Source organism: Sphaerodactylus townsendi, linkage group LG02, assembly GCF_021028975.2.
Source record: "Sphaerodactylus townsendi isolate TG3544 linkage group LG02, MPM_Stown_v2.3, whole genome shotgun sequence".
In the NCBI taxonomy this organism is placed as follows: Eukaryota; Metazoa; Chordata; class Lepidosauria; order Squamata; family Sphaerodactylidae; genus Sphaerodactylus; species Sphaerodactylus townsendi.
Genome location: NC_059426.1, coordinates 28124196 through 28143415, shown reverse-complemented (window position 1 = coordinate 28143415; position 19220 = coordinate 28124196).

Genomic DNA, 19220 nt, shown 5'->3' with positions numbered 1-19220 from the left:
ACTGCTTACATTTTTTAAAAAATAATCGCTAGTTGTCTCCCCCCCATCACTTTCAACTCCACTATGACCACTGTTGTTCATTTATACAGAGCTTGGGAGTTCTTAGGCCTATTTGATCCCACTTTCTCATTTGAAAGTCAAAGCCATATGACAGTAAATAATATTTTAAAACAACATCTTATTCAGAAACTTTCTTCCCCTTCCCTAGGACTTCAAATCCAACCATCTTATTCCATGCTTCTGAAACTTCACAGCTAGACTACTCTATGATAGACTATCCTAGAAGAAGGCTCAGAAGTTTCAGTTGGTTCAGAGGCAAGAAGTCTCTTAATTGACTGGCAGACTCTGAAGTAAAAAGATATTGCCAGCATGGTGAAGTGGTTAAGAGTGGTGGTCTATAACCTGGAGAACCGGGTTTGAGTCTTCACTCCTCTAATTTGGTGAACCAGTAGACTCTAATTTGGTGAGCCAGGTTTGTTTCCCCACTCCTACACACAAAGCCTGCTGGGCAACCTTGGGCTAGTCACAGTTCTCTAAAAGCTCTCTCAGCCCCACTTACCTCATAAGGTGTCTGTTGTGGGGAGGGGAAGGGAACATGATCGTAAGTCATTTTGAAACTGTTGGAATAAGCAACTTCTGCATGCCTGCACACTGGGGGTTGCTGTGTATCTCACTCTAACTGTGATGTTGCCTCTCTTGTTTGCCCTGCTTGTCTGGGCCAGGAGACCGCCCACTAACTTCCTTTCTTCCCCCTGCTAGCCTCACTTCTGCTCTAGCCTTTGACCCGAGCGCATGGTCAATGGCAGCCTGCTCAGTGGGGCCTTTCCCACTGCAGCATCCTCTCACCTCCACACACGTGATGGCGCGTTAGTTGTGCCCACTTGTTGTAGGGAAAGTAATCTCTTTAGACTAGGGTTCTTTCTATCTACCTTTTCTTGGAACGAAGTTGTGAACTGAAGATGCTTGAATAAATGTAAGTTTTACCTTTTACCTTTTACCTTATGTCTCTGGAGAAGTTTCCATAAACTGCATTCACACACACTACTGGGCATATCCATGACTCTAAACGAAATCTAACAGAAACTACATTTAAGGTAGAGAAAAGCAGTGTATAGAAACCCCTCTTCTTGTCCTCAGGCAACTATGTACATTTTCTTTATGATTCCAAGTTCAAATTAAGGTGGTGGTCCTTACTATGGAAAACTGACATGATGTGGAAATCACTTATTTTCTCTTCTGGTATGAACCTGAACATCAGCCCCAAATCCTTCTTCACACAGTTGTCTCTCTTGACTGGGCTCTCCCTCTCAAAATTGCTACAGCACCCACAGAACATTCATTCTCAGATAAAGCACTGATTTTTTGGAACAGAATCCATGAAGAGGTGAGGAGGGTTACATCATCGAGTGATTCCAAATTAACTCTTCCACTAACAGATGTTTCCACTGATTCCCATTATAGACCACCCTCATGTCATTCCTCAGGGTTCCCTATCCCGCAAAAGCAGAATTTAATGACGATCAGTGGGCTACGGGGGAGGGGGGGAGTTAAGAAAAAAGTATATTCCACTGTTGGAAAATTTAGTCTGGTCTAGGAGGCAAGGTAAAGCTGACCTATTCAAAAGAGCTTTAAATTGAGAACAAAACTCTTGGAAAAGAAGCCAAGCAAGGTTTGTATTTGATGCATATTTTCAAATATCACAGGTTTTGGTTTGGCCAACACTCATTTTTAAGTCCCTCTGAACATCCTTAAGAAGCGGGAAGGATAAAATTACACTGTTTGGAAAGGAACAGGTTTTTTTCTCCACGAAGTCAACCTTCCGTTTTCATCATCTCTTTAAGAAGCTGAATATTCATTTGTCTTTCAGCTATTCAGAAGTCACACACGGCTCCCAAACACCACTCTGATCATCCCGAGGGTTTACAAATTTCTGTAGTACATACATAGAAGGATATTTTTCCATTAAAAAAAAATTATTTACTTAAAACATTTGTATTCTCCCTTCAAATCCTACTTAAGATCCCCAAGGAAACAGGCAGCCCAATCCAGAGCCGTTGTGGAAACAATATCCTTGCTCCTAAAAACAAGTTGAGTGATTACAAGTGCAATCGGATCCATTACCTTCCTCTTAGAAATTACTATCAAGCTATTCACAAGAGAGAATGGGTCATGCTCTCAGAATCATCCAACTTTTGTCACAGGTTTGATAAGCAGGTGCATTCTCTCCCTCTCCCTCAGTTCTCCAACTCTAGAGGACTGCCCCACCACTATCCATGAAAACATATTTTGTAAACACAAATCTGAAATGCTAGAGTCACTTAATAGAGGTGAATTGATGGACTGAGTAAGTTTAAACTATTACAGGTAGCATTCATACAGCTGTCGTGCAAGTATCCATATGCTGTGTGTATTACCAGGGAGGGTGACAGATTATATTGGTAGTGAAAAGTGCTGTCAAGTTGCAACTGACATTTAATGACCCCATACGTTTTTCAAGGGAGAGGTGAACAGAAATGATGAAGAAGAAGAGTTTGGATTTATACCTCACCTTTCTCTCTTGCAAGGAGACTCAAGGTGGCTTACAAACTCCTTTACCTTCCTCTCCCCACAACAGACACTTTATGAGGTGGGTGGGGCTGAAAGAGTTCTGAAGAACTATGACTAGCCATAGGTCACACAGCAGGAATGTAGGAGTGCGGAAACACATCTGGTTCACAAGATAAGCTTCCACCACTCAAGTGGAGGAGTGGGGAATCAGATTAGAATCCATCTGCTCTTAACCACTATACCATGCTTGCCAATGCTTGCCTCTGCATAGTAATCCTGAACTTCCTTGGTGGCCTCCCATCCAAGCACTAAGCAGGGATGAAGCTGCTTAGCTTCAGGCATCTGACAAGACTGGGCTAGCCTAAACTATCCAGGTGAGGGTAGTGTATATTTAGATGCATTCATATATCACCTGTCGCAGCAAAATATGCTGTTCACAGGCCATCAATACAACCATCTTCCCCAAATCCTTGCCAAGCGTGGTGTAGTGATTAAGAGTGGTAGACACTAACCTGAAGAACTAGGTTTGATTCTCCATTCCTCCACATGTTCACCATGCTTCACTAAGGTGGTGACTGGAACACTGCCCCATTAACATGTTCTTACAAAATGCTGAAATTTGTTAAAATTTAAATAGTATTTTTAAAATTATTTGTAACCACTGTTTATGCAGTGATATATCAGCACTCTATCATCAATCATATCCACAGGATAGTGAAGTATCATCTCTATAACCGACACCATCTCTATCAACTATGCCACAAACTATGGCGTAATATCAACAGAAAAACAATAAATATATTAACAGAAATTAAACTGGGAGCAAAGCGTACATTCATAAAATCAGCAATCTAAAGCTATAGAATAGAAAATAGATCTTTATGGGCAATATTTTATTGTGACCTTCAAGCATAACTGATACCGTTTCCCCGAAAATAAGCCCTACCCCGAAAATAAGCCCTAGCATGATTTTTCAGGATTTTTTGAGGATGCTTGAAATATAAGTCCTACTCCAAAAATAAGCCCTAGTTACAGATTGCCTGGTGCAGCTGATGTGGTCACGTGGGGGGCGCAAAATCATGGGGAAAAATAAGACATCCCCTGAAAATAAGCCCTAACACACCTTTTGGAGCAAAAATTAATATAAGACCCTGTCTTATTTTTGGGGAAACATGATTAAACCTTAGATAAACAGATCCATACCTTGAATGCTGGCTGTATTTGTGCATCAATAAAAATCCATGCATCTTAACCTAATATGATTCCCTTCCCACACAAAACTTTTCATTTGGGTCCAGTGTCACAGCTTATATCTCAACACAGCAAGTTCTATTTTTCATTATTTGGATGGAAGTCTTGTGTAGCCTTTCCTCCCCCATCAATTAGCTCCATCCCTTTTCATGATTGGAATGTTTTAAAAATAAGTCTATGGTAAATGAATACCACCCTGACCTGGATAGCCCAGGTTAGCCTGATCTCATCAAATCTTGGAAGCTAAGCATGGTCCGTCCTGGTCACTAATTGGATGGAAGATCACCCAGGAAGTGCAATGTTCCTACACAGAGGCAGCCAACTGGCAAGTCACTTCATTTGCCTCTTACCTTGAAAGCCCTCTGGGGTCACCGTACGTTGGCTGCAACTTGATGGCAAATAAATAAATACTAAACACATTGGTAAAATTGTTTAACAGACTGAATTAATTTCATCTTAGTTCCTTTTAAGCAAAGTCTAAATCATGGTCATGTCTTAAAAACCAACAAAGTTGTCTTTTCAGGGACACTCTGGTTGGAAATCTGCATCAAATTCATACAAGGCGGGGAACATGAGTACAACATCAGAATTATTTCAGGGGGGAAATCAGAAATGGGGAAGAAAGCTTTGAAGGCAAGGATTGGGACACAAAGAGTGGGGGGCCACAGAGGTATGGGGTTTTGTATGATCTGTTCGAAGTCATTCACATTGAAAAAAACTGAGAGATCTAGAACTTGTTCCTAAGGTTATGAAAGCATTCGAGCATACATCACTCCAGTAATATAGGATTCTTGGGCAAAAAGGCAACATTTCCCAAGATCATTTATATAAGGCAGTTCTTAGATAAAATATTCAAGAGCAAATGAGAGGGAAGGCAGAATGGTATTATATAGTCCAATCTCATCAAATCTTGGAAGCTAAGCAGGAACAGTACATGAAAGGAGCCCACCAAGGATGACTCTGCAGAGGAAGGCAATGGCAAACCACGAAGATGAACATATCAATCCTATTGGACATTTTAGCAAACTTAGACAGGAGCCAATCTCAAGTTAGATATTTTAATCTCCCTGCAAATTAGAACTAGCTTAGTCAGCAAGAGGAGATAGAGGAAGAGTTAGGAAGGACTTCAGAAAACACAGACATTGCTGGAATCCAGATACCTGCAGCAGAGAATTTCCTCAGGAGGTGGAAGGTGCCTGAGAGCTGAGAGAGATGGGCCGTTTCCGCGAGCCAAAAGCAACTGACCTTAGATAACATTAAAGTGCCAGCAGCATCCCAAAAAAAGCGTTCACACAGACGAAGTGAGGTGCGAGGAAGTCCGCAGCCCGCGCCAGAAATGTGGCAGTTACGCCGCGGAAGCGCTTCGGAAGCTGGCGTCTACAGCGGCGTTAGCGCCTGCGCACTTGCGAAGCGATGCGAGCCCGAGCGCCATTTGTGGCGGCAGCTCCGTGGCGGCTGTTACGCCCGCGAGTGCGGCGTCGATACGTCGTCCGCATAGGGAAAAAGAGTGGTTTTAAGCGTTTTCTGAATACACGATCTTAGCGCGCCCGGTTTAAGCGTTTTCGCGGCAGTAGCGACCTGCGCACCCTCCGCCGCTTCTTGCGCGCGAAGAGCAGCTCACCATCTGGCAGCTTCTTTTTCCGTTGCGACGACGTCATATTTTGCCCGTGCGGAAACGGCCATGGAGACCAGGAAGAATGGAACAGCTGTGCAGAAAGCCAGGTCCCAGGAGCGTGACTACAGCTAGTCTCAAGAGAGTCCAGAAAGAAGGCTGCTACACTGAAGTCCTGGGAAGAGGACGTTCCTTTCTCCATTACAACACTGGCTGAAAAGGCCTCAGAAGATTGCAGGTTGGAATACAGAATAATACATAAGAACAAAGACACTTCTTCTGTATCAGTTCTACATTCTGTTATTCTTATCAAGCCGCTGTTAAATATCAAAGAACACAGTTGTTTAGATCTGAGAAGAAACAAATTGTTCTTTGACTTGGGAAGCAAATGTCTACGTTCTAACTACATAAACCAATCCTGAGAAACCTGACACCATCTTTTAATGTTTCCCCAAAACAGAGTGCCCTGCATTAGCCCTGCCAACTATATGGAGCTCACTCTAGATTACTTTTAGTTCTCCAGAGTGACTTACTGTCATGAGTCTTCAGTCAAGAATGTTGAAGGAGCACCCAGTGTTTGTTGGCCTTCAGGAAGAGAAAGCACAGATGGTTTCTCCTGTTTAGGCCCAATACTTCCATAACAGTTTAGCCTTTAATGAGACCCTGGAAGTATCAGAATCATCATAAAAGGGAGCCATTTAGCCAGGGAGAAAAACAATTAAGAACAGATTCACATTCAACATAACAAAACACCAGATGTATGATTAGAGTAGGGGCCCCCTCAATGACTCTGTGAGCAGTTTTGGAATTTTGAGAAAGGGCTATCATTGTTGCCACAAAACGAACGCTAGAGGAGTAGGGTCAATATCAAATAGCAGCCAGGGGTGGGAAGGGATGTCAAAAATCACAAAATGTTGGGAGACTCCACAAAACATTGAGAGTTATCAAGCAGAGTCTTCCTACAATAAAGGCATCTGCTTATGAATGAACAGGCAATGCCTGTTCTGAAGGGCTGCTTGTTTTGAAATGACAGAGGAAAGTTGAGCTATTGGGGGAGGGGGGTGTTTTCAGTTCTCAAAGTTCAGGAGCTGCTTCCTGAACGCCCACAGGAAAAAGTTTGCAATCGCAGAGATGGAAGAAAGGCTACATCTATAACCAAGTTGAGGGATTCATAGCTGTGATGTATCTGCCTGGAATGAACTCAACACTTTGACAGACAATTAGCTGATATAGAGCTACCCACAGTTATTTGCTTTTGTCAATTCCATTCAAGATTATTTGGATCTGGCATCAGTAAACCCAACGAAAGGTAGGCAAAACTGTATTCTTGAGTACCACACCAGTGATCACTAGGTTAAAGTTTCAGGAGTACGGCAGGAGAGGCCTAGGTTGAAATCACTAGTTAGTCACGGTGCTCACTGGGAGACTTTGAACCAGTCAGACACTATATATAACCCACTCACAAGGTTGTTGAAAGGACAAATGCAGGGAGAAAAATTAACTTTACCATCTGAACCACCCTGAAAGAATGGTGAGGAAAAAATGTAAAAAAAAAATTATTGTACCTTCACCAGAAACACATTCCCAAGATTAAATTTTAAATCTTTTCCTCGTCTCTATTTTATTTCATTATTTTATTCTCAGTATTTTAAGGAGCTTGGTCTCGTTTCCTCAGTAATCTCGTCCTACCTACCCCCCTCACAAGAGCTTCCACATAACCCCATATATTCAGCAGCAAAACCTCCTCTGTGTTATGGATTCTTTTTCTAATCCCAGCAAGTTCTTGTATACTTTGCCTGATGGGCTCAGCTTGCTCCCACCGTAATACAGTAAAAGAGGCAGGGCTTTGTCAGGTGTTTATGTATCACGTCCTACTTTTCTCCACATCTTAACATGATAAATCCTACCTATATTTTGCATGTACTTCCTAAATAATAAGTTGCCTTCAGATGTTATTTAACAACGTACACCGTCTTCTGCCATCTCTCACATTGGCCATATGACAATTATTTCAAAACACCCAGGGATTTTGCCAGCGCTTATGTTATACCTGTCAAGATCTGATGACTCCATGTTATGTATTCCTCTGAACAGAACCACTACACTTCGTTACAGGCTATCATCAACCAATTCATTCTCTTGCTAAAATCAAGTCATCCAATTACTCCTTGACTAATCAAGGCTGTTTTGGCTTTTTCTTTTTTCAAAAGGTACTCAACAGCATAAACAGTTCACTTACAAGAAATGGAAAGGGGCTAATCAGCAGAATTATTGTTTTGCTGCTACAATTTGCAGTATTTAAATGCAGTTGCTGATTGGACTGAAAGTTTTATGATAAAGCACAAGAAACTATTTTGACATAAATATGAAGCTGCCGACGCTTAGTCTGCTGCAAGATACTGATGCAGAATACCAGCACAATGTCTGCAGAGTTTGCTATTTAAATATCTAAGTCAATACTGTATAAATGTTAACTATTAATTGAACCCTGGTAATAATATCTACTCTAACATTTTTCAAATGTTCCTTTTTCTTTCAATATGTACCAGTTTCCTCATTTCACCTCTATACCTCCATGACCATCTTATTTTTCATTTTGTACATAAATAAAAAGAAATCCCCACATTTGTCTTAAAAACTTTGTCTCAGATTAATCAAACATTTTAAAAAACATTACTTGTATTTAAGTGTAATGTGAACCACCCAAAAAGGATGACAGGAGAGAGAAAAGAAAATACCTCCTCTGCATAGGTGAAAACCACAGTTAAGGTATGTGCTGTCCACAGGTACTGACACATAAATATGAGAACATAGATCCCTTGGAATCTCATAAATAGAAAAAGTAGGGCTATGGCAAAAAACCCTCTAAAAATCTTTTGTAGTTGTCGTTTCTGTTGTCGATACTCTGCCAACCAAATTCTTTGATGGTTTAACTGTGGCAAACAGGAAATATCAGCTGAGTGACCTAAAATGCTCCCTTTGTTTTTGTTCTTCTATGTGAAAGTGTGGTATAGTAAGTGTGGTGAGATCCACATTTGTTCCTTGGTCATATTCCCATCGCTGTGGACACATCTGTCAACAACTTAAAGGAAGCAAATTAAAGAAGAGGTGAAAAATATAAATTTGCTGACAAAAGTTGCCTTCTGAAGGAAGAATTTTTCAAGTAACTTTGTCACTCCGGTTCTACAGTGCTTCATAAAACACTAACTAGTTGTAATCATTTCCAGTGTAATTGTGGACATTTACACGCTTTTCTTATGCACAGAACATAGCTATTAGAGCTGAATGGTTACGGTATGAAGTATAGGTTAGATTGGGTGAAATTAAAGCAAATTACTCAGGGATGTGGAATTCTGAAAATAGAAACCGCCAATGATTTGCAACCCTCTTGATGATCAGCTTCACAGAACCCTAAATGGCAAGAACTTACATATTTTAAAGTTAACTAGATTTTTTTCAATATTATGTATAAATATATTTTAAATGAAAGTACTCAGTGACTTCAGAAATAATTATTTTGTATGATTTACAACTCCTGTTTGGGTAAAGATTTTGTTCTGTTAAACATGTTCTTATTCTTGAATTCCAACTGATCCTGGGGGAATAAGTAATTCAAAATACTATAGTCTGTGTAAACACACTCATACACATACATTCATAAACACAGAAAAATATTTGTTCTGCCAAGTTTCATTGTGAATTGAATTTCAAGAACATTATAATACAATTTATTGTGGGGTTGTCAAAACTGGCAGCATCCAAGAAGGACAGGAGTTTGAAAATAATTTTGCTAAATCTTGAGGAGTCAGCTCTAGATTGGGAAATGCCTGGATATTTTGGGGATATAGCCTGAGAAGGATGGGGTTTGGGGAGGAGAGAGACTTAAGTGCAGTATACTGCCATCCTAATCTATAATTGTCTAAGCAGTGGAATGTCGCAATGACAAACCATCCACAAATTAGTGTGCAGGACTCATTGGTGGGCAACATTCCAGCCACTCCCACACCTGCCTTCTCCTGGTCCAGGAGCAAGCCCAACTCTGCTGGGGTCCCCAACACCCTCCCAGTTCTCCCCCCCCCCACCTTCCCAGAACTCCCAAAAGCTGTGACTGGCTGGCAGGGCACCAGTGCCTTGGTGTGCACTGTTCCGCCAACATTCTCCCAGTTTCCCCCTACCCAAAGCCTCTCCATTCCACCCTCCCCCACCCCAACTCCCACCTTTGTACCCTCTCCCCAACCCAAGCCACTCATTTCCACACTTCCCCAAGCTTCACTTCCCATCCTCTCCCACCCCAAGCCACAGTCTCAGGACCAGGTAGGTGAGAAGAATTGTGCCGGGAGAAGGGGGGCGCTATGGCCCCGGTAATGCTCATAGTGGGAGGAAATGCTTGCTCCCCCCTTTACTAGGGCCCACTGCATCTCCCCTGCAATGGGCTTTGCTGCTGTAGAGTATAATTCCATAAAGTGACCATATTTTCCAAGTGATCTAATCTCTGTTGCCCAGAGATCAGTTGTAATGGTGGGTGATCTCCAGCACCACTTGGAGGTTGGCAACCCCATTCTTTAGGCATACTCCAACAGTGGTATTAATGGAAGCTCCTATCCTAACAACATCCCAGTATGCTCATCTGCATACTGCATATTATTCAGATATCCTTCTCTATAAGTTGCCCTCCTTCAGGACTGAACATACAGCCATAGTGAGATCACTGCACTGAGTCTGAAGACTGAAGAGACTTCCAGGTTTAGAAAGTTTTTGACATAATGACAGCCCAATGTAATATTCAAGTTCAAAAAGCTTGTTCTCTGGAAAAGAAGCAAAGATTCCAAGTAACCACTGGGGTATGAACACATAAAAACAAAAGAGAGACTGAAAGAGAGGCCCCATCCGCATACGCAAAATAATGCGTTTCCAAACCACTTTCACAACTGTTTGCAAGTGGATTTTGCCATTCCGCACAGCTTCAAAGAGCATTGAAAGCAGTTTGAAAGGGCATTATTCTGCATGTACGGAATGAGCCAGAGAGACGGACAGTTCAAGAAGCTTCACGGTATCCTGATAAGGAACTCTGAGAAGATAGTTACCCTTAAAACAGATGTTGCCCCAAAATGCTAATTTATTCCCAATGTTGCCCCAAAATGCTAATTTATTCCCAAAGGTAGCTAACAAGGCTGAAATGGAGACATCATGAATACTACAAAATCTAACAGGGATATTAATTTCTAGAAGTCTCTTCCAAACAATTGAGAAGAGGGGTAAATCCAAAAATGACAACATATTCTTCCTATATACAGAGGTCAACATTTCGGCATTAATAAATAAGAATGCCACATTATTCCTGCCATGTATAGTTTTCAAAAGAAATTACTGAATACTGCATGAAACAGCTTCGTTGACTGTCACAGACTTACTAAGGAATCGACGGCCACCACCACCAGTTATCTAGAAGACCACAACTCTAGTATTCACTTGGTTCTAGAGAACATTAAATATGTTTACATGGTTCTTGAACCGCAACATTTTCACATTGGCTCATTCCGCACATGCAGAATAATGCACTTTCAAACTGCTTTCAGTGCTCTTTGAAGCTGTGTGGAATGGCAAAATCCACTTGCAAACAGTTGTGAAAGTAGTTTGAAAACACATTATTTTGCGTGTGCGGAAGGGGCCTTTGTTTATTTGGACATGAACCCAACTCCCCTCCACCCTGAACTGACTTAATTCCAGAAACACAACAGAATCAATTTACAACAGTAGCTTTTTTTAGCTAATTCCCCACACACACACCACCCTCCAATCTAGTTTACAGATCATGTCCACCAGGGAGCAATTTTTTGTTTTAAATAATTCCCCGATGAAGCCATTCTTCCATCTCCCACTCAGTTGACTGTGTTTTCACAAGCACCAGTCTAACAAACCAGGACGGAGAAGCCATCTCATGCATATTGCTGTTGTCCCACACCATTCAGAACAAACCTTTTTAGATCGTTAACTACTACAGGAGTGCTGATTACACAGGCACCAGCAATTTCCTAACCAATGACCACCTGAACAATGTGTGTTCAGCTTCTCAGACCCTGACGCCTTTCAAAGGTGAATCATTTCACAGTTTGGAACTAGATCGCCATAGCAACTTCCCTTTGAGGGTTTTAGAATCACCATCCAGTAATTCTATGATCATCAAGCTCAACCATTCCCAATGGTTCTTTTCACAGCAGATGGAAAAAGGGAAGCCTTGAAATTTTACAGTCTATTTCAAGCAATTCATCTGGCAGCCTATTAGAATTCAAAATATTTCGACCTTCAATCACAAAGCGTGTTATCTGAAGCTGTGGTGATCTCAAGTCAAGACAAGCAGACATTTTAGTCTAATCATCCATGATGAGAAGAGACTGACAAAAAAAACTCTTAATTCAACCACCATCAAAATGCTTATTTTAACCGCATGCAAGTCTTTCAACAGGCAACGAAAACACACCATGTACCATTTTATCACAATCATCTGCTCAAGGGAAATATGAATTCTGAATATTGACATGAATCCTGATGCTCTTAAGACTGCCTCTGGAAAACATATGTCTTTTTACACAGTAAAAAGGCATATTTATATTGTTATCTGCAAAATGTAATGAAGGAAAAAAACATTTCTATGTAATAGATTTAAAACATTTAAAAATAAGCAAACTTTAATTACAGTAATTATATGGATGTTCTAACCACCAAAATTGACAGTAAAGTTTTAAAACTACAGCACTTCAGAGATGTAAGTAATTCTGCTGATGAAAAGGAAACACATTTTTCCCTTAAGTAATGTAGCCAGTCATTGAATTATTAGTTACGAAAAATGACGTTCTTTTTTATTTTATTTTTTCTCTTTTTATTTCTTTTTTTAAAAAAACAGGAAAAACATAAGAAATACAAACATAAAGTAAAGACAAAATATAGTTACAGTGGTGGCGGATCTAGACATGCTTCTATAAATGGTTTCCAAATATTAAAAAACAAGTCTATGCATAATTGTTCTACATTCAAATACTGATAAGAGTTCTAAGGTCCTCAATCCATTGATTTACTAGTGTTCTAATATGAGTCTTTTTAGCTATAAGGGCACAGATGATCCATTTCCGTTGACCATTGGTTAACCTCCACGAAACAAGCTAATGGTCTAAAAGTACACAGACATCTTCAAAAATCAATGAACATTCTAATACAAACTTATGAGTAATAACCTCTTCCCAGAAAAATGGAATGGCTGTACATGATCAAAGCATAGGTTTAAGGGACTGCCAGTTACCTAAACTGCCAAATTCTTACCAATATCTTCAAAAATAAATCTAAATAAATTTTATTTTACATTTCATTTACCATGTGTCAACTGGAAGTATTGTTCAAATTGTTAACATCCACACCTATGTGGTTATAATAGGCACACAATATAATTTTTTCATTAATATTTAAAAACAAAGTTAAGCATGATCCACAACGTCTTGTCAAAAAAAGAGAGAGTAAAATGTAGTGGCCAGATTTTAAAGGACGCCAAATAGATTGGTGTACATGTAAACATGCATGCAATAACTTACACATACTCAGAAATGCATTACATGTTGTGACAGCACACACTTCTAACAACATTATGGGTTTTTTCTAGGTACAAACAAAGAGAAATACATTAATCAAATAATTATGTTTTGAGATACTTGGTACATAACCAAAGGTTAATAATTATGGTGGAAGATGTATTTTGCCATTTGTTCCCCCTTCTATTATCTGCACAAACCTGACTCTCATCCCTTTGCTAATACATCTTTCAATAATACAGAAAACCATTACAATTCTTTCACAACATATAATCAAGCAACCACAGAGTAATTGAAGCTCACTGAAAACAGTATTTACCAACTAATTAATACAAAAAGATTAATTTAGCAATGCAAAAAAGATGTTGTAAAATATATGGTAGATATTGTTATCTCGTTTCTCGAATTGATAGAAATTCGACCTGTCTTTGAACAGCTTGCTGCTTTAGCAAAACATTGCAATAATCAATATGAACTCTAAGTAAAAAAATTAGAAGAACCTCTTACAAACATACAACATAATCCGCATTGCCATGCTTTGCAAGCTTTCTGCTGTGTGTGCATTACTGATCCCCCAAAAGTAAGACATAGCAAAGTTTTTGTTCGGAAGCATGCCCATCGACCAGAACACAGAAAAATAAGACATCCCCTGAAAATAAGACATAGCGCATCTTTGGGAGCAAAAATTAATATAAGACACTGTCTTATATTCGGGGAAACACGGTAGCTCTCATGAAGAGTTCCAGCAGGGTTACTGAAGGCTACTCTCATTCTTGGAACAGGACAGGAAAGAATACATTTAATAATGGCCCTTGCAGAGTAGACAAGGAGACAAGATTGCATTGGTTATTATAACGGGTTTAGACTATAATGCAGAGGACAACACTCCCTAAAAATATTAAGTAATTAAAACACAAAGAGGCAACAGCACAACAGTTATCTGAAGGTGACATACCACAAGGTTTACAAGAAGGTAACATACCACAAGAATTATAAGAGTTGAGACTGCAATGAGGCATAGGCAGGCTTATTTTGTGCCATGGCAGAAGACGAATTTATTTTCTAGGACTTCGAGTTTCAGTAGCTTGAATCACTTGATAAGCAGCTGTAGGATTTGCTAAACTGAACTTAGTTACACATCCAGCTTTGTTTTACTTACATATTCCTTTAGAGAATTGTTTAGGCTCATTCCGCACATGCAGAATAATGCACTTTCAAACTGCTTTCAGTGCTCTTTGAAGCTGTGCGGAATGGCAAAATCCACTTGCAAACAGTTGTGAAAGTGGTTTGAAAACACATTATTTTGCGTGTGCAGAAGGGGCCTTAGAGAATTCCTAAATCCCTTTAGAGAATTGTGGAGAATTGTCCATGCTGGGCCTAGAGGTACAATACAGCAGGGATCCCCAACATTTCTGAGTCTGTGGATACCTTTCAAATTCTGACAGAACATAGTGGGGATAGCCATAAAATGGCTGCCACAAAACAGCTCCTGAGGAAGGCAAAGTCAACCAGAAAATGGCTGCCACAGTTTACATCAGTCATACAATGAAAGTACTTGTGGTTTGATGGCAGCTGATGCCAAAGCAGCATTTTTTTAAAAATCTGTGCAGCCAATCAAATCTTCAGTGGCCAATCAGAAGCCTTGCTAGGCAACAGTCCCACCTAAACCCACCCACCATCTAAAGATATTTGGTAGGCACCAGAAAATGTTCCATGGGCACCATGGGGACCCCTAGGATACAGTTATTCCACACTCAAGTCATTAACATCAATGGGCTCAAATCAGTCTTTCTATGGATAGGATCACGCTAAGATAAGTAGCATCACAAATATTTTAGGATTTAAATGTTAAAACCAGAGCCCTGAACTATGCTAGACATAAAAATAAAGAAACATAAGGAATTCACACAATGAAGGCTTTAGCCTGAAATTTAAACAATTCAGGCAAGCTTTCACTAATTTTTTCCAGCTTATATTTGACAGAAACATTGTTTACCAGATTAATCCGCTGCCCATTGGGAAGGAGTAGGGGAATCAAACATGCTCATTGGGAAGGAGTAGGGAATCAAACATTCTTAACCGCTATGGGATCCAGCAGGTTCTCACAGGTTCCCGAGAGTAGGTTACTAATTATTTGTGTGTGCCGAGAGGGGGTTACTAATTGGTGATTTTGCCACGTGATTTTTGCCTTAGTTCCGCCCCTCCTCTCAGCAGTAGCACACAGAACTTGAAGCAGTCTAGGACAGGGGTAGGGAACCTGCGGCTCTCCAGATGTTCAGGAACTACAATTCCCATCAGCCTCTGTCAGCATGGCCAATTGGCCATGCTGGTAGGGGCTGATGGGAATTGTAGTTCCTGAACATCTGGAGAGCCGCAGGTTCCCTACCCCTGGTCTAGGAGGAGATGCACCGGCGGTTGTGGCAGCCTGTGCCTGCATGCATTCGTTTCCCGCCCAAGGACCAGGGCAGCGGCTGCGTCCTTGCCACAGCCCCGCCCCGGAATACCCCGCCCCCTGGAATGCCCGCCCCTGCCCTGGAATGCCCCACCCAGCCCCATTGGCACTATGCCACAGTTTAAATCCCACCACCATGGGAACCTGTTACTAAAATTTTTGGATCCCACCCCTGCCTATGTGCTATACCATTAATTTTAGCATTAAAATCAATGTGTTTTTGGTTACTGGAGCTGGCCAATACTCTGCTTGGAGAATTCAATTTACAGGACTCTAGGAAGAACTATTAGCCCCAATAGCTAAACAGGACCTCCAGACGATATGTCTTTGAAAATCAGCCACAAGAGAGCAAGGGCTTCTGCTACCATGCCTTGCATGCAAGATTCCTTTGGGAAATGTCATGAGCCAGCAAGAGCCAAATCAAGAACTTTGAGAACTGCAAAAACACTCTGAGACAGAATACCACTTAGAAGGGCAGTTTCAAAGGGCAGTTTCAAAGAGTAAACTTTATACTATTTCTGCCCCTGCCCATCACAAATTAGCTTTCAAACACCAACATTAAGTAAAGTAGCAAAACCTAGATCCCCTACAAAATACCTAGATGCAGTTCCATTGTGGAAATGGTATTCCTGCCCCACATCACTGGGATTATTTTTAGACACACAGAACTACTAATATCTCACAATTTTCCCCATCCACCAAAGTTGTTAGCATTCATTTGTTACACTTCTAAAGGTAGATGACACCTTTACTAATGTAACACCTCACTATGCATAGTGCAAAGAAAAGGAAAACACCATAGGAAATTATGCTTGTACATACTTAAGGCTTCCAACTAGTTTCAGGTTGTCATTTAAAAAACAATCAAAACAAGTAGTAACCTTGTTTGCATGTTCTTTTGGGGTTTTAATCAATGAAACCCTGTAGAGTTTTAGTGAACAAATCACTGTGGGGGTTATCAGGACAATTTAGTTTGAAGGTGTATCTTTACCTGACTAAATGTACTTACACTGTACTTTCAGTTTGTAACAATAGCTTTAAAGACGCCTAACAGCAATACTTTAAAAGGTTTCTTTAAAAATCAACAATAATTTGCCTGAAGATAGCAATTCTATTCCATTAACACTCAAAACCATTGTAGGTTTAAAATATAAAGTAAAAATGAAGTCTTCCACTCCCACCTCCTTCCTGGGAGCCAGTGTCATTCTGGTAGCTCCTGAGTAGCTTAATGGGTTAATTTACTAAACAGCAGCTCTAGGACCAGATTTAGTGAGCAAGGCCTTCCATTTTCCAGCTTCAACCATTTCTTTCGATCCTGTGGGACTAATGCCAACTTCTCCTGACTCTTCTCATCACTTCCTCCATGCCAACCTTCACTAGAAGATTCCTTTTCTATTACTTGTAGCAGTTCATTAGTGCAGTGGTTTTTCACTCGCGTACCCCCGGCAACCCATTTCCCTGAAACTGTACCCACATATTAGCAAAATGTTTGTAATTAATACAGTTGCTGTTGTCTCAAATGTATATGTTGTATTTGCAAATAAAAGTCCCAATATTAAGATTAAAAGCAATGGAATAAGATGACAAACAGTGCAAATTTATTAATCCTCAAAAGACAAAATAGGCTCAAGTTAATACTTAATTAACATAAACATTACATTGCATATACATTATTTTTTTTACATTTAATGTATTAGCACATGAAATCTCTGAAAGGAAGTAGAGGATTGGTGGAGGGGTGCTGAGTGATAAATGACTGAGCCCTGTGCTTGGATAGGTGTTCCCTCCCCAGGCCCAGGTTCAGGGGCGTATCTCCAGAAAACGGCACTGGGGCAAGCTCTCTAACTCTGCCCCCCCAACCTCTTCCAATTTTCATATGCCCCTATTGACACACCCCAAGAATGCATTGGCCTTTTTTGTTGCTGCATCACACTGATTGCTCATATTTAACTTACTGGTCACCCTTTACCCAAGATCTTGTTCACACACACTGCCACTCAGTAGTATCCCCATTCAGAGAGAAAGAGGGGAGAGAAAGAGACAAAGGGGAGAAAGAGAGAAAAGGGGTTGAAGAGAGAAAGGAAGAAAGAGAAAAGGGAGAAAGGGTGAAAGGGAGAGAAAGGGGGAAAGAGAGAAACGGGGAGAAATGGGGAGAGAAAGGCGCAAGAGCGAGGAGAAAGAGAGAGAAAGGAGGCGAAAGGAAGAGAAAGAGAATAAGGGAGAGAGCAGGGAGAGAGACTGGGGGGAGAGAGGGGGAGAGAAAGGGGGAAAGAGAAAGGGGGAAGGGAGAAGAAGGAGTTTTGGCAATGGGACATCATCTTCCCTCCACTGCCACCCCCACTGCTGCCCCTCCCCCAAACCTGTTGTTTAAAATTAAGCTTAACTTACTTTCAGGCGAGTGGTGCTGCAGTCAGGAGGAGATTGGAGGTGGGGACAGGCCCAGAAAGGCATTCTTTCCCTGGTCCTGTTCCCACCCTCAGTCTCCTCCCGACCACCGGTGGCCTAGAAGTAACCTAATCTTAATTTAAAACCAACCACAGGCTCTTTTCTGCCACCAGTAGAGCGCGGGGGGGAGGGGGGGCGCCAGGGGCACACTTGCACACCTTTTCCCACTATTAAAGAATTTGTCTTGCATAACCCCCAATGTTCTGTGGGATACCCTAGGGGGTACATATACCACTACATTGCAAACTGATGCCCTATTGGTTCAGGTGGCTCTCTCTATTTTATTGAGTTTTATTACTGACTAGAATCTCCAATAAGATATTGACTATGCTGTCAGTGATAAGGCAACGGAACATGGTTCCGTTCTACAACTGCTACAAGAAGCACATGTAGGATACACTACTCAGCTTACCCAGCAGGAACTCCCAAAAGTAGGCATCATATCATGGTATAGTGGTATAAGTGGTATAGTGGTTAAGAGCAGTGGACTCTAATCTGGAGAATCAGGTTTAAGTTCCCACTCCTTTGCATGAAGTCTGCTGGGTGACCTTGGGCCAGTCACAGTTCTCTCTCAGCCCACATGGAGGAAGAAATGGCAAACTACTTTCAAACATCTCATGCCCTCAAAACCCTAGGGCCGTGGCGGAGAACCTATGGCACTCCAGATGTTCATTGGCCATGCTGGCAGGGGCTGATGGGAATTGTAGTCCATGAACATCTGGAGTGCCATAGGTTCGCCACCACGGCCCTAGGGGGTTGCCATGTCGACGGACGTGACAGCACCTTCCACCACATCAGCAAGCACCACCCAAATATGCTAAAGCACAGGTTACAGACTAAACAGGCCTGCAAAGCAACCATAGATCAAAAGGGCAAATGGTAAATGACAGCATGCTCTCCGCTTTGAAAAAAGTACAGAACTAATCTTGTTGTCTAGTACCTTTCAGGAATCCAGAGCTCTCCCTTACAGCAATAGAAGTTGCTCAGAGATCACATCTAAAGCCCCGATCTCTTGTGTTCTCCACTTTAGTTGAAAGTAGAGGTTCTCCACTTTAGCTGAAAGAATGTTTTCAAACAATCCCAGACTCTCGTTTCTCTACACCACCTCTCGAACAAACTTTGTTCCCATGCTTGAATTTAAAGTTTCAGCTGAAAGCTTCTCTCAGGCATTCAGCTTCATTTCTTCAGCTTTAAAAGAAATGCTCCATATACATACTAGCCAAATTTGAGATTCTTCTGACAAGTCAGGATAGCTTGTGACCGTTATGTGGATGCCAAGATCCAACCAAATGTTATGGCTTAACAGAACTACCATGACAGTCTCAAAGAGGTCTGG